At 48.7% G+C, this 15,366-nt stretch overlaps 1 pseudogene; it reads left to right on the forward strand.

Moving 5' to 3' along the window:
* The first annotated feature begins 691 nt into the window (after nt 1-691).
* LOC125517661 (L-type lectin-domain containing receptor kinase SIT2-like) lies at nt 692-4,203 on the forward strand (annotated as a pseudogene).
* Nucleotides 4,204-15,366: the final 11,163 nt, after the last annotated feature.

Genomic DNA, 15,366 nt, shown 5'->3' on the forward strand with positions numbered 1-15,366 from the left:
ATCATGTAGGACATCGCCATGATACGAAAAGAGCATGAGGACATCCACCATTATTTCCACGGCAGCAGGCCCCCACACCACCCCGATCCAGCCCGCCGTCGTGTGCCTTCCAACATCCATGGCCTGAAGCCTGCCAACCAGAACCCCATGCCGCATCAGCCGACGAGGCACTCGGCCGACCGCAACTTTGGGCCGAGTTCGACCAACCCACCCAGATCAGATCAGAGGGATCGACAACCCAAGCCATCACTGCAAGCCGGGGCACACCACCGGGAGGAGCACCTCACCACACCCGACACTGAGCAGCACCTCCACTGTCAGATCGGAGCCACGCCGCCGCCAGATCGGAGCAGCGCTGCCGTCAGGGAGGGAGAGGAGCCGTGCCCATGGAAAGCCCCGCCGTTGTCGGCACTGTCTGGGCTTTGCCCGATAGAGACCATTAGCGGCGGCGAGGGAGAGGTGCTGGACGGGAGGGCCGGCGGTACTAGGTTCCCCCGAGCCGTCAGTACGAGCGGCGCAGGGGTCTTCTCTTCGTGCCTCCCTGCACATCATGGAATACATAGGATATTTCTTCTTCACAGTTCACACCAACATGCTACGCAGCCGATGAAAGTACAACTCCAAAACATTTCCTGGTTTTAGCAGCCGAGACGTTGCACTGTCAAACTAAGGCTCCTAGCAACAAGAAACAATGCCCTCCCTTGTACGCCTTCTCCTGACGATCTCCTTGGGCCTAAACCTCGCAGCCTTGATCACCACCGCCAACGACTAATTCATCTACTCTGGATTCAGTGGCTCCAACCTCGCCATCGATGACACCGCCACCATCACACCGGACGGGCTCCTAGAGCTGACAAACGGCACGGCGTACCAGAAAGGCCACGCGTTCCACCCGGCCCCCCTCTGCCTTCGTGACTCCACGACCATCGGTGTCGGTGATGGCAAGGTGCGGTCCTTCTCCGTCGCCTTCGTGTTCGGCATCATCTCCATCTACCCTAACTTCAGCACCCATGGCATGGCCTTCGTCATCGCCCCGCGGAGGAACTTCTCCAATGCTCTTCCTGCCAAGTACCTGGGCCTCACCAACATCCACAATGATGGCAACGCCAGCAACAACATCTTTGTCGTGGATCTGAACACCATCCAGAGAGTGGAGTTCAAGGACATCAACGCCAACCACGTCGGCATTGACATCAACGGCCTGCAGTCCCTGCGGTCATACAACGTCGGCTACTACGATGACGAGAGCGGCAACTTCCGAAGCATGAAGCTCATCAGCCGTGAGGCCATGCAAGTGTGGATTGATTACCACGGGGAGAGGAAGGAAATGAACGTGACACTGGCTCCCTTCGACATGGCCAAACCTGCTAGGCCACTCCTCTCGGCCAGCTACGACCACTCCATGGTGCTCACTGAGCTGGTGTATCTTGGGTTCTCGGCGGCAACCGGTCGTGTCAATTCACGGCATTTCGTTCTCGGTTGGAGCTTGGGCATGAGCAGACAAGCTCCGGCCATCGACATCGCCAAGCTGCCCAAGTTGCCTCGGGTTGGCCCGAAGCCTCGGTCCAAGGTCTTGGACATCGTTCTACCAATAGTCACAGCCACATTTGTTATTGGCTTGGGTGGTATCCTTGACCTGGTCATGCGGAGGAGATCAAGGTACGCTAAATTGCGGGAATATTGGGAGGTTGAGTTCGGACCACACCGCTTCTTGCACAAGGATTTGTTCCATGCAACCAACGGATTCAAGGACAAGCATCTACTTGGCGTAGGGGGGTTTGGAAGGGTATACAGAGGCGTGCTTGAGACATCTAAACTAGAGGTTGTGGTGAAGAGGGTGTCTCACGAGTCAAGACAGGGGATGAGGGAGTTCATAGCTGAGATTGCAAGCATCAGCCGCATCCGACATCGTAATCTTGTTGAGTTGCTCGGTTACTGCCGTCGAAAAGGTGAACTTCTTTTGGTGTACGCCTACATGCCCAACGGAAGCCTGGATAAACATCTATATAGCAGTAGAGAGGACTAGCCTACTCTGAATTGGGCTTTGAGGTTTCAGATCATCAAGGATGTCGCGTCCGGCTTGCTTTATTTGCATGAGAGGTGGGAGAAAGTTGTCATCCACAGAGACATCAAGGCCAACAACGTGCTCCTTGACAAAGACATGAACGCCTAGCTTGGTGACTTTGGACTAGCAAGGATGTACGACCATGGGGCGGACTCGCAAACCACACACGTGGTCGACACCATGGGTTACTTGGCTCCGGAGTTGATACGCACGGGCAGGGCGTCCCCTCTGACCGACATGCTCGTCTTTGGCATATTCCTTCTTGAGGTTGCATGCGGACAGAAACCCATCAAGGAGAATGCGTAGGGTGGACAGATAGCGCTCGTCGAGTGGGTGCTGGAGCATTGGCGTGATGGTACGCTCATGAAGACGGTGGATGCGAGGCTCCAGGGCGAGTTCAACATCGACCATACAAGGCTGGTGCTCACACTAGGGCTCAGAGCATCTCTAGCCGCGCCACCAACAGGCCCTCCCTAGGTGATTTTTTAGCATCGGCGCTCAAAAATCGACCCAGTCGCATCCCGGGCCAAAACTGGCGTCGGTGAACCCAGGCCGAACCAGGGGCGCCCGGGGGTACCGGGGCGAGCGTTTTTTGTGCGAAAGAGGATGGTACCACCGAGTCAGCGAGATGCCGCTTCATCGTCATCATCGCCTCGGTTCCCGCAGGAATCAATGCGAAGGCTGCCGTGCTGCCGCGCCGACCAGCCTCCATTGATGCCTCACGGGCGGCGCAGTGAAGGCGCCGCGACGCACGTCCCACCCTCTCCCGCCACGCATCGACCGGCATGTAGCCCGTCGCCACCGCCCATGAGCCCAGCTGCGGCTCTAAAAGGCGACCTCCCCGCCGGTGGACGCCGCAGCTCTCATCCCCCCCCCCTCCGACGCAGAAAGCAAGACTCTCCCCTCTTCCCGCCGATGAAAAGATGGCCGAGAGGTTCCCAGGCGACGGCGCGGCGGCGAACGGCTTCGGCCTCCGCCACCTCCAGGAGCCGGAGGCGCGCCTGCTCTATGAGGCCGAGTACCCGGCACCCTCGGACATGCTAGTGTCAGGGCCATGAAGGCTGAGCTCCGGCGGCGTCCCGGTGCCCGAAGGGGCGGCGCGGCAGGCTGAGATCGCCCGCATCCGGTCATCCCTGACGGAGGAGCGGCGGAATGACCCGCGCTACGCCGCCGACAACCACACCCTGTGGACCATGTACTTCCAACACCGCCGCAAGGAGCAGATCGCCTCCACCAACGGCATCATCCCCCGCGGCCGCCTCAATGCCGACGGGCGGCGCGAGTGGTGGGGCGTGCCAGGCCGCTCCCTCGAGGCCGTCCTCGACCACATCGAGACCGGCAACATGCCGCACCTCGAGTACCCGCTGCGGCCGTCCTTCTCTCGCCGTCGGGGTAGCTCCTGGATGCCGCGGCGGATGGAGCCGGGGTCGTCCGCGTCGTCGGGCTCCGGCTCGCCGGCGCTCCGCCTCGTCAAGCCCGAGCCGGAGGAGACGCCGCTCGGGCTCCGCACCTGCAGCGACACCCTCATCATCAACCAGGGTGACTGGCCCTCCCCGTGCGGCTCCCTCCGCCTGGTCCGGCCGAAGCCCGAACCAGGGCTGCTCCCAGTGAAGCCGGAGCACGTCGAGATGGTAGCCCCCGACGACGAGTCCACCCTGGCATGTAGACGACGGCGACGGCGGCGGCTAGGCGTAGTTTGTCGTAGTTTAGGCATAGTTTTCATGTTTTCTGTACAAATTTCAATGAAATTTCGCCGAGTTCGTGTCAAAATCGCCAATTTTGCATATATTTGTATGGACTATCGCCGCACCCGGGGCGACCTGTGGGCCGACGACTGGGAACAAAGTCGCCCCCATATGCCAATCGAGCGCCGGCTCGCCCCCAGGCGGCTCTTTTTCGGTGCCCTAGGGGGCCGAACAGCTGGAGATGCTCTCATATGCTCACACCCTCTCGCTAGCGCGAGGCCTGGCATTGGACAAGTCATGTGCTATCTGACTGATGTTACGCCCCTCCCTGAGCTCACACCAACAAATGTGCTCACCTTGATGCAAAACAAGGGGTTCGACAAATCCGCCATCTCATATCTGGATCTGGTGTCGAGTTTTGGCACAATTTTCACCCTCTCGGGAGGAAGATAACTTTAGTGCTACTTTAATTCACGACTTTAATAAGTTTTGCTACTAGTATTATGCATGCGTAGTGCCAGAAGTTAATTAGAATTGTAAACCCAATAATTATCCTTTGGCCGCAATACACTTTTTTTGAAAGATCCAGCTTGGCTGGCTTTGATTGATTTAGAAGGGAGCATATGAGAAACAAAGTTTGATCAAGTGATCAAGATGAAAAAAAGAGGAACATCAGAAAATAAAACATGGGGGTCACCCTCGGCCCCTTCTATCTCTATGTTTTTATCTCACACCCAAATCCCCAAATGGGGGCTCGATAGCTCTTGCTCCGGCCAGCCGCCATTGCTCCAGCATGCGTCGAATGACATCAATGACGTCCTTCCAGGTCACGGTCTTTTTTCTGAAAGAACAGTTGTTCCTTTCCATCCAAATCGCCTAGGTGGTAGCCATGATCATAGTCTTCACTCCCTTCCTGTTCTCTGCGCGTTGCTGCAACAATGGTCTTGACTGCCGAAGGCATGCAACGATGATCGTGCAGACGGGGAGCGAGTGATGTACACACTTTCCATTCAACCACCTTTGCCCAAATTGCTCGTGAGAATGTGCAGTTCTAGAAGAGGTGAGTGGAGGACTCCAGGTTTTTGAGGCAGAGTTGACAGAAGTATGGGTTTGGCCATCCACGACGTTGCAGTCTATCGTTGCACCACACTCTGTCCCAATGAATCAGCCAGGAGAAGATTTTAATCTTGCCAGGAGCCCAGACTTTCCAAATGGATGATTTCATTCCATTGTTGGGTAGGTTTTCGAACTACGCATTGTAAGCAGAGCTCGTGGAGTAGACTCCTTTGCCGTTCTCCGTCCAAATGATCGTATCAACTTGCTGCTAATTCCCCAGGCCACCATGCTCCCTGATCTTGCGCGCCAACATCAGCACGTCATGGATTATATCTTCCCATCTCCCATTACCAAGGTTGTGGGTCTAGTTTTCATTTTGTAGAGCCTTAGATGCGGTTTTGAACTTGCCCCTGGATCGTTTGAACGGCAGAGGGAAGGTTTGGCAGAGCGGTTCCTCTCCCAGCCAGCGGCATGTCCAGAATTTGGTTGTCTTCCCGTTTCCAATGGTGATCCTCGTGGCTCGAGCGAAGAGGGCCATGTCATTGCTGTCATACGGGAGTGGGAAAGCTTTCCATAGCCTGGCAGGCTGCATCCACTCCAGCCAGAGCCATCGGAGGCGTAGTGCCCTACCAAACAGTTGGAGGTCCTGTATGCCCAGCCCGCCTTTTTGAGTGGGAGAGCGAACAATTTTCTAGTTGATTTTGCACTTGCCGCCCGACAGCTCTTCATCATGCGCCCAAAGGAAACGCCGTCTGTTCTTGTCAATATCCTTCAAAAGCTTCTTTGGCAGTCGCAGAACCGTCATCGCAAAGGTTGGGAGTGCTGACAGTACACTGCGAACGAGGATTCTTCGGCCAGCAAGAGTCATGAGCCTGCCCTTCCATCCCGCGAGGCGAGCCCTAATTCTATCAAGGAGGAATTGAAGGTTCACTAAGCAGATTCTATGAGTGGATATTGGGAGGCCTAGATATTATTGGGGAATGCAGTAATTTCAAAAAAATTCCGACGCACACGCAAGATCATGGTAATGCATAGCACCGAGAGGGAAGAGTTTTGTCCAGGTACCCTCATAGACCGTAAGCGGAAGCGTTATGAGAATGTGGTTGATGTAGTCGTGTGTCTTCATGATTCGACCGATCCAAGTACCGAATGTACGGCACCTTCGAGTTCAGCACACGTTCAGCTCGGTGACGTCCCATGAACTCCGATCCAGCAGAGCTTCGAGGGAGAGTTCCGTCAGCACGACGGCGTGATGACGATGATGATGATGCTACCGACGCAGGGCTTCGCCTAAGCACCGCTACGATATGACCGAGGTGGATTATGGTGGAGGGGGCACCGCACACGGCTAAAAGATCAACTGATCAACTTCTGTGTCCTGGGGTCCCCCCTGCCCCCGTATATAAAGGAGCAAGGGGGGAAGCCGGTCGGCCCTAGCAGGGCGCGCCAGGAGGAGGATTCCTCCTCCTAGTGGGAGTAGGACTCCCCTTTCCTAGTCCCACTAGGAGGGGGAAGGGGAGAGTGGGAGAGGGGAAAGGCAAGGGGGGCGCCCCCCCTTCCTTGTCATATTCGGACTCAAGGGGAGGGGCGCGCGGCCCTGCCCTGGCCGGCCCCTCTCTCTCCACTAGGGCCCAACAAGGCCCACTAACCCCCGGGGGGTTCCGGTAACCCCCCAGCACTCTGCTAAAATCCCGATTTCTCCCGAAACTATTCCGCCGTCCAAATATAGGCTTCCAATATATCAATCTTTATGTCTTGACCATTTCGAGACTCCTCGTCATGTCCGTGATCATATCCGAGACTCCGAACTACCTTCGATGCATCAAAACACATAAACTCATATTACCGATCGTCACCGAACTTTAAGCGTGCGGACCCTACGGGCTCGAGAACTATGTAGACATGACCGAGACTCGTCTCTGATCAATAACCAATAGCGGAACCTGGATACTCATATTGGTTCCTACATATTCTATGAAGATATTTATCGGCCAAATCGCATAACAACATACGTTGTTCCCTTTGTCAACGGTATGTTACTTGCCCGAGATTCGAATGTCGGTATCTCAATACCTAGTTCAATCTCGTTACCGGCAAGTCTCTTTACTCGTTCCATAATGCTACATCCCGTAACTAACTCATTAGCTACATTGCTTGCAAGGCTTATTGTGATGTGCATTACCGAGAGGGGCCTGAGATACCTCTCCGACAATCAGAGTGACAAATCCTAATCTCGATCTATGCCAACTCAACAAGCACCATCGGAGACACCTGTAGAGCACCTTTATAATCACCCAGTTACGTTGCGACGTTTGGTAGCACACAAAGTGTTTCTCCGGTACTCGGGAGTTGCATAATCTCATAGTCATAGGAACATGTATAAGTCATGAAGAAAGTGATAGCAATAAACTAAATGATCATCGTGCTAAGCTAACGGATTGGTCAAGTCAATCACATCATTCTCTAATGATGTGATCCCATTAATCAAATGACAACTCATGTCTATGGTTAGGAAACATAACAATCATTGATTCAACGAGCTAGTCAAGTAGAGGCAAACTAGTGACACTCTGTTTGTCTATGTATTCGCACATGTACTAAGTTTATGGTTAATACAATTCTAGCATGAATAATAAACATTTATCATGATATAAGGAAATATAAATAACAACTTTATTATTGCCTCTAGGGCATATTTCCTTTAGTCTCCCACTTGCACTAGAGTCAATAAAGTTCACATCGTCATGTGATTTAACACCAATAGTTCACATCTTTGTGTGATTAGTTCACATCTTCATGTGACTAACACCCAAAAGGTTTCCTAGAGTCAATAATCTAGTTCATATCGCTATATTATTAACCCAAAGAGTGATCATGTTTTGCTTGTGAGAGAAATTTAGTCAACGGGTCTGCCACATTCAGAGCCGTATGTGTTTTGCAAATTTTCTATGTCTATGATGCTTTGCACGGAGCTACTCAAGCTAATTGCTCCCACTTTCGATATGTATCTAGATCGAGACTTAGAGTCATCCAAATCGGTGTCAAAGCTTGCATCGACATAACTCTTTACGACGAACTCTTTGTCACCTCCATAACCGAGAAACATTTCCTTATTCCACAAAGATATTTTTGACCGCTGTCCAATGATCCACTCCTGGATCACTATTGTACCATCTTGCCAAACTTATGGTGAGGTACACAATATGTCTGGTACACGGCATAGCATACTTTATAGAACCTATGACTAAGGCATAAGGAATGACTTTTCATTCTCTTTCTATTTTCTGCCATGGTCGGGTTTTGAGTCTTTACTCAACTTCACACCTTGCAACACAGGCAAGAACTCCTTCTTTGACTTTTCCATTTTGAACTACTTCAAAATCTTGTCAATGTATGTACTCATTGAAAATATATCAAGCATCTTGATCTAACTCTATAGATCTTGATGCTCAATATGTAAGTAGCTTTATCGAGGTCTTTCTTTGAAAAACTCCTTCCAAACATCCCTTTATGCTTTCTAGAAAATTCTACATTATTTCCAATCAACAATATGTCATTCACATATACTTATCAGAAATGTTGTAGTGCTCCCACTCACTTTATTTGTAAATACAGGCTTCACCGCAAGTCTATATAAAACCATATGCTTTGATCACACTATCAAAGCGTATATTCCAACTCCAAGAGGCTTGCACCAGTCCATAAATGGATCGCTGGAGCTTGCACACTTTGTTAGAACCTTTTGGATCGACAAAACCTTCTGGTTGCATCATATACAACTCTTCTTTAAGATATCCATTAAGGAATGCAGTTTTGACATCCATTTGCCAGATTTCATAAAATGCAGCAAGTGCTAACATGATTCGGACAGACTTTTAAGCATCGATACGAGTGAGAAAATATCATCGTAGTCAACACCTTGAACTTGTTGAAAACCTTTTTGCGACAATTCGAGATTTGTAGATAGCAACACTACTATCAGCATCCGTCTTCCTCTTGAAGATCCATTTATTCTCAATGGCTCGCCAATCATTGGGCAAGTCAATCAAAGTCCATACTTTGTTCTTTATACATGGATCCCATCTCAGATTTCATGGCCTTAAGCCATTCCGCGGAATCTGGGCTCATCATCGCTTCAGCATAGTTCGTAGGTTCGTCATGGTCTAGTAACATGACTTCCAGAAAGGATTACCATACCACTCTGGTGCGGACCATACTCTGGTTGTCCTAAAGGTTCGGTAGTAACTTGATCTGAAGTTTCATGATCACCATCATTAACTTCCTCACTAATTGGCGTAGAAATCACTAGAACTGGTTTATGTGATGAACTACTTTCCAATTCGGGAGAAGGTACAATTACCTCATCAAGTTCTACATTCCTCCCACTCACTTCTTTTGAGAGAAACTTCTTCTCTAGAATGGATCCACTCTTAGCAACAAAGATCTTGCCTTAGGGATCTGTGATAGAAGGTGTACCCAACAGTTTCTTTTGGGTATCCTATGAAGACGCACTTTTCCGATTTGGGATTGAGCTTATCAGTCTGAAACTATTTCACATAAGCATCACAACGCCAAACTTTAAGAAACGATAGCTTATGTTTCTAGCCAAACCATAGTTCATACGGTGTCATCTCAATGGATTAGACGGTGCCCTATTTAACGTGAATGTAGCTGTCTCTAATGCATAACCCCAAAACGATAGTGGTAAAATGGTAAGAGACATCATATATTGCACTATATCCAATAAAGTATGGTTATGACGTTCGGACACACCATTATGTTGTGGTGTTCCAGGTGGCATGAATTTGTGAAACTATTCCACATTGTTTTTAGTTGAAGACCAAACTCGTAACTCAAATATTCATCTCCACAATCAGATCGTAGAAACTTTATTTTTGTTTGCGATGATTTTCCACTTCACTCTGAAATTCTTTGAACTTTCAAATGTTTCAGACTTATGTTTCATCAAGTAGATATACCCATATCTGCTGAAATCATCTGTGAAGGTCGGAAAATAATGATATCGCCGCGAGCCTCTACACTCATCGGACTGCATACATCAGTATGTATTATTTCCAATAAGTCAGTTGCTCGCTCCATTGTTCCGGAGAATGGAGCCTTAGTCATCTTGCCCATGAGGCATGGTTCGCAAGCATCAAGTGATTCCAAAAGCCCATCAGCATGGAGTTTCTTCATGCGCTTTAAACCAATATGACCTAAACGGCAGTGCCACAATTAGGTTGCACTATCATTATTAACTTTGCATCTTTTGGCTTCAATATTATGAATATGTGTATCACTACGATCGAGATTCAACAAACCATTCACCTTGGGTGTATGACCACAAAAGGTTTTATTCATGTAAACAGAATAACAATTATTCTTTGACTTAAATGAATAACCGTATTACAATAAACATGATCCAATCATATTATGCTCAATGCAAACACCAAATAACATTTATTTTAGGTTCAACACTAATCCCGAAGGTAAAGGGAGTGTGTGATGGTGATCTTATCAACCTTGGAATCATTTCCAACACACATCGTCACCTCGTCCTCAACTAGTCTTTGTTTATTTTCCAACTCCCGTTTCGAGTTACTACTCTTAGCAACTGAACTAGTATCAAATACCGAGGGGTTTGCTATAAACACTAGTAAAGTACACATCAATAACATGTATATCAAATATACCATTGTTCACTTTGCCATCCTTCTTATCCTCCAAGTATCTAGGGCAGTTCCACTTCCAGTGACCATTTCCGTTGCAGTAGAAGCACTCAGTTTCATGCTTGGGTCTAGCTTTGGGCTTCTTCACGGGAGTGGAAACTTGCTTGCTATTCTTCTTGAAGTTCCCTTTCTTTCCCTTGCCCTTTTACTTGAAACTAGTGGTCTTGTCAACCATCAACACTTGATGCTTTTTCTTGATTTCTACCTTCGCCGATTTCAGCATCGCGAAGAGCTTTGGGAATCGTTTCCGTTATCCCTTGCATATTATAGTTCATCACGAAGTTCTAGTAACTTGGTGATAGTGACTAGAGAACTTTGTCAATCACTATCTTATCGGGAAGATTAACTCCCACTTGATTCAAGTGATTGTAGTACTCAGACATTCTGAGCACATGCTCACTCGTTGAGCTATTCTCCTCCATCTTGTAGGCAAAGTACTGTCAGAGGCCTTCTACCTCTCGACACGGGCATGAGTATGAAATACCAATTTCAACTCTCAGAACATCTTATATGTTCTGTGGCGTTCAAAACGTTTTTGAAGTCCCGGTTCTAAGCCGTAAAGCATGGTGCACTAAACTATCAAGTAGTCATCATACCGAGCTTTACCAAATGTTCATAACGTCAGTATCTGCTCCTGCAATAGGTCTGTCACCTAGCGGTGCATCAAGGACATAATTCTTCTGTGCGGTAATGAGGATAATCCTCATATCACGGAGCTAGTACGCATCATTGCTACTAACATCTTTCAACATAGTTTTCTCAAGGAACATATCATAAATAAAACGGGGAGGCTATACGCAGGCAATAGATCTACAACATAGATATGCAAATACTATCAGGACTAAGTTCATGACAAATTTAAAGTTCAATTAATCATATTACTTAAGAACTCCCACTTAGACAGACATCCCTCTAATCATCTAAGTGATCACGTGATCCATATCAACTAAACCATGTCCGATCATCATGTGAGATGGAGTAGTTTTCAATGGTGAACATCACTATGTTGATCATATCTACTATACGATTCACGCTCGACCTTTCGGTCTCCAGTGTTCCGAGGCCATATCTGCATATGCTAGGCTCGTCAAGTTTAACCCGAGTATTCCGCGTGTTTAAAACTGGCTTGCACCCGTTGTATGTGAACGTAGATCTTATCACACCCGATCATCACATGGTGTCTCAGCACGAAGAACTATCGCAACTGTGCATACTCAGGGAGAACACTTATACCTTGAAATTTAGTGAGAGATCATCTTATAATTCTACCGCCGAACTAAGCAAAATAAGATGCATAAAGGATAAACATCATATGCAATCAAAATATGTGACATGATATGGCCATCATCATCTTGTGCTTTTGATCTCCATCTCCAAAGTACCGTCATGATCTCCATCGTCACCGGCATGACACCATGATCTCCATTATCTTGATCTCTATCAACGTGTCGTCATATGGTCGTCTCGCCAACTATTGATTTTGCAACTATTGCTATCGCATAGCGATAAAGTAAAGCAATTATTTGGCGCTTGCATCTTATGCAATAAAGATACAACCATAAGGCTTCTGCCAATTGCCGATAACTTCAACAAAACATGATCATCTCATACAACAATTTATATATCATCATGTCTTGACCATATAACATCACAACATGCCCTGCAAAAACAAGTTAGACGTCCTCTACTTTGTTGTTGCAAGTTTTACGTGGCTGCTACGGGCTGAGCAAGAACCGTTCTTACCTACGCATCAAAAACCACAATGTAGTATAGTGATTGCTTTTTGATCTTCAGAAAGAACCCTGTTCATTGAATCCGATTCAACAAAAGTTGGAGAACTTGACACCCACCAGCCAGCTGTGTGCGAAGCACATCGGTGGAACCAGTCTCGCGTAAGCGTACGCGTAATGTCGGTCTGGGCCGCTTCATCCAACAATACCGCCGAATCAAGAATCAACTAGTGACGGCAAGGAATATGTATATACCCACGCCCACAACTCCTTTGTGTTCTACTCGTGCATATAACATCTACGCATAAACCTGGCTCGGATGCCACTGTTGGGGAACGCAGTAATTTCAAAAAAATTCCTACGCACACGCAAGATCATGGTGATGCATAGCAACGAGAGGGGAGAGTTTCGTCCACGTACCCTCATAGACCGTAAGCAGAAGCGTTATGAGAACGCGGTTGATGTAGTCGTACGTCTTCACGATTCGACCGATCCAAGTACCAAACGTACGGCACCCCCGAGTTCAGCACACATTTAACTCAGTGACGTCCCACGAACTCCGATCCAGCAGAGCTTCGAGGGAGAGTTCCATCAGCACGACGGCGTGATGACGGTGATGATGATGCTACCGACGCAGGGCTTCGCCTAAGCACCGATACGATATGACCGAGGTGGATTATGGTGGAGGGGGGCACCGCACATGGCTAAAAGATCAACTGAACAACTTTTGTGTCCTGGGGTGCCCCCTGGCCCCGTATATAAAGGAGCAAGGGGGGAGGTCGGCCGGCCCTAGCAGGGCGCGCCAGGAGGAGGAGTCCTCCTCCTAGTGGGAGTAGGACTCCCCTTTCCTACTCCCACTAGGAGGGGGAAGGAAAGAGTGGGAGAGGGGAAAGGCAAGGGGGGCACCGCCCCCCCCCCTTCCTTGTCCTATTCGGACTCAAGGGGAGGGGCGCACGGCCCTGCCCTGGCCGGCCCCTCTTTCTCTCCACTAGGGCCCAACAAGGCCCATTAACCCCCGGGGGGTTCCGGTAACCACCCCCCCCCCCCCCCCGGCACTCCGGTAAAATCCCGATTTCTCCCAGAACTATTCCGATGTCCAAATATAGGCTTCCAATATATTAATATTTATGTCTCGACCATTTCGTGACTCCTCGTCATGTCCATGATCATACCTGGGACTCCGAACTACCTTCGGTACATCAAAACACATAAACTCATATTACCGATCGTCACCGAACTTTAAGCGTGCGGACCCTACGGCATAATGCTACATCCCGTAACTAACTCATTAGCTACATTGCTTGCAAGGCTTATTGTGATGTGCATTACCGAGAGGGCCCAGAGATACCTATCCGACAATCGGGGTGACAAATCCTAATCTCGATCTATGCCAACTCAACAAGCACCATCGGAGACACCTGTAGAGCACCTTTATAATCATCCAGTTATGTTGTGATGTTTGGTAGCACACAAAGTGTTCCTCCGGTACTCGGGAGTTGCATAATCTCATAGTCATAGGAACATGTATAAGTCATGAAGAAAGCAATAGCAACAAACTAAACGATCATCGTGTTAAGCTAACGGATGGGTCAAGTCAATCACATCATTCTCTAATGATGTGATCCCGTTAATCAAATGACAACTCATGTCTATGGTTAGGAAACATAACCATCATTGATTCAACGAGCTAGTCAAGTAGAGGCAAACTAGTGACACTTTGTTTGTCTACGACTTCACACATGTACTAAGTTTCTGGTTAATACAATTCTAGCATGAATAATAAACATTTATCATGATATAAGGAAATATAAATAACAACTTTATTATTGCCTCTAGGGCATATTTCCTTCAGATATGTCATAGTAACTAGATGATGTCTACATTATTGCACCTAGTCGTGGCCATCGAAGATTTGCTTTGATTCATACTGAGGCCAGATGCGTCCCCGAACAGCTTAAGCAAGTGCAGCAGCAGTCTACCTGATCCTTGATTGGGTTGGCGAAGATCACATCGTTTCAGCATAGAGGCTAATCCTCATGCTGCTGCCGCAATACACTTTCAAATTACCATAGGCCAAATTTCAGTATGTAGGAAGTTGTACTATTCAAAAATCAAAACTCAAAACAGGGGATACCAGAGACAGGATAGTTTTTCTCGACTATTTTGTTGCAATATGCACAAGGGCACTGATATGCGCCGGCATGCCGGCCCAAATTTGGGCCAGTCGAACCAGCGTCATATGATTTACTGCACAGGAGCCGTACGATTGCCTCTTCCTCCCTCATCTCTCTTCTTAATATAAAAAGAAATCCCACCGCACCGCCATGGACGACGAGACGCGAGCTCCCGAGCACCTCCCCACGCGTCTTCCCTGTCATTTCCCTCGCTGTCGGTCGCCATCGTTGTCACCGATCGCCGTTGGCGCCTCCTGCTTTGTCCCAAACAAACATGCGCCCGCGGCTGTAGCTCTCCCTGTGGCAACGGTTGCAGCTCCGGTAGGCGGGCCGTGTAGTTTTGGTGCTGGTCGTCGGTCGCAACTCCGGTGCCAGTCGCTGGTTGCAGCTCCGGTGCCGGTCGCCGGTAGCAGCACGACCGGCGACATGCGCGATAGGCACCCAGTCAGTTAATCATCGTTTTGAATGGACGTAGCAAAAAATATCATCGGTCGTAACAATAATGACAGACGATTGAAGCAAAAACTCGATGTCGCCACCGTCACGAGGTCACAGCTCCGCCTGCTGGATGTAGCAAAAAACTTTGCCGGTGGTAGCAAAAATCCAAGGGCGCTTGAATCTTTATTATCTACGGTCGAAGCTTTTTAGCAAAAATGCCGCCGGAACTTGCCGCCGTGCTTGAAGCACCATGGCCTCGTGAATGGATGTAGCAAAACACGTCGCCGGTAGTAGCAAAAAACAAGGTTGTTGCAACAAAAAATGTCATCCTCGTTGTCCGGTCACATCTCGGTCGTAAAAATGCACCATGGCCTCATGAATGGATGTATCAAAACACAAAGACGGTTGAAGCAAAAATTTGACACGGTTGTAGCAAAAATGGCCGAAGTTGCTGTCGCCGGTCGCAAAAATGTCCAACTTTGCAAAACC

Source organism: Triticum urartu, chromosome 6A (assembly GCF_056163025.1).
Source record: "Triticum urartu cultivar PI428250 chromosome 6A, HENAU_Tu73, whole genome shotgun sequence".
Taxonomy (NCBI): domain Eukaryota; kingdom Viridiplantae; phylum Streptophyta; class Magnoliopsida; order Poales; family Poaceae; genus Triticum; species Triticum urartu.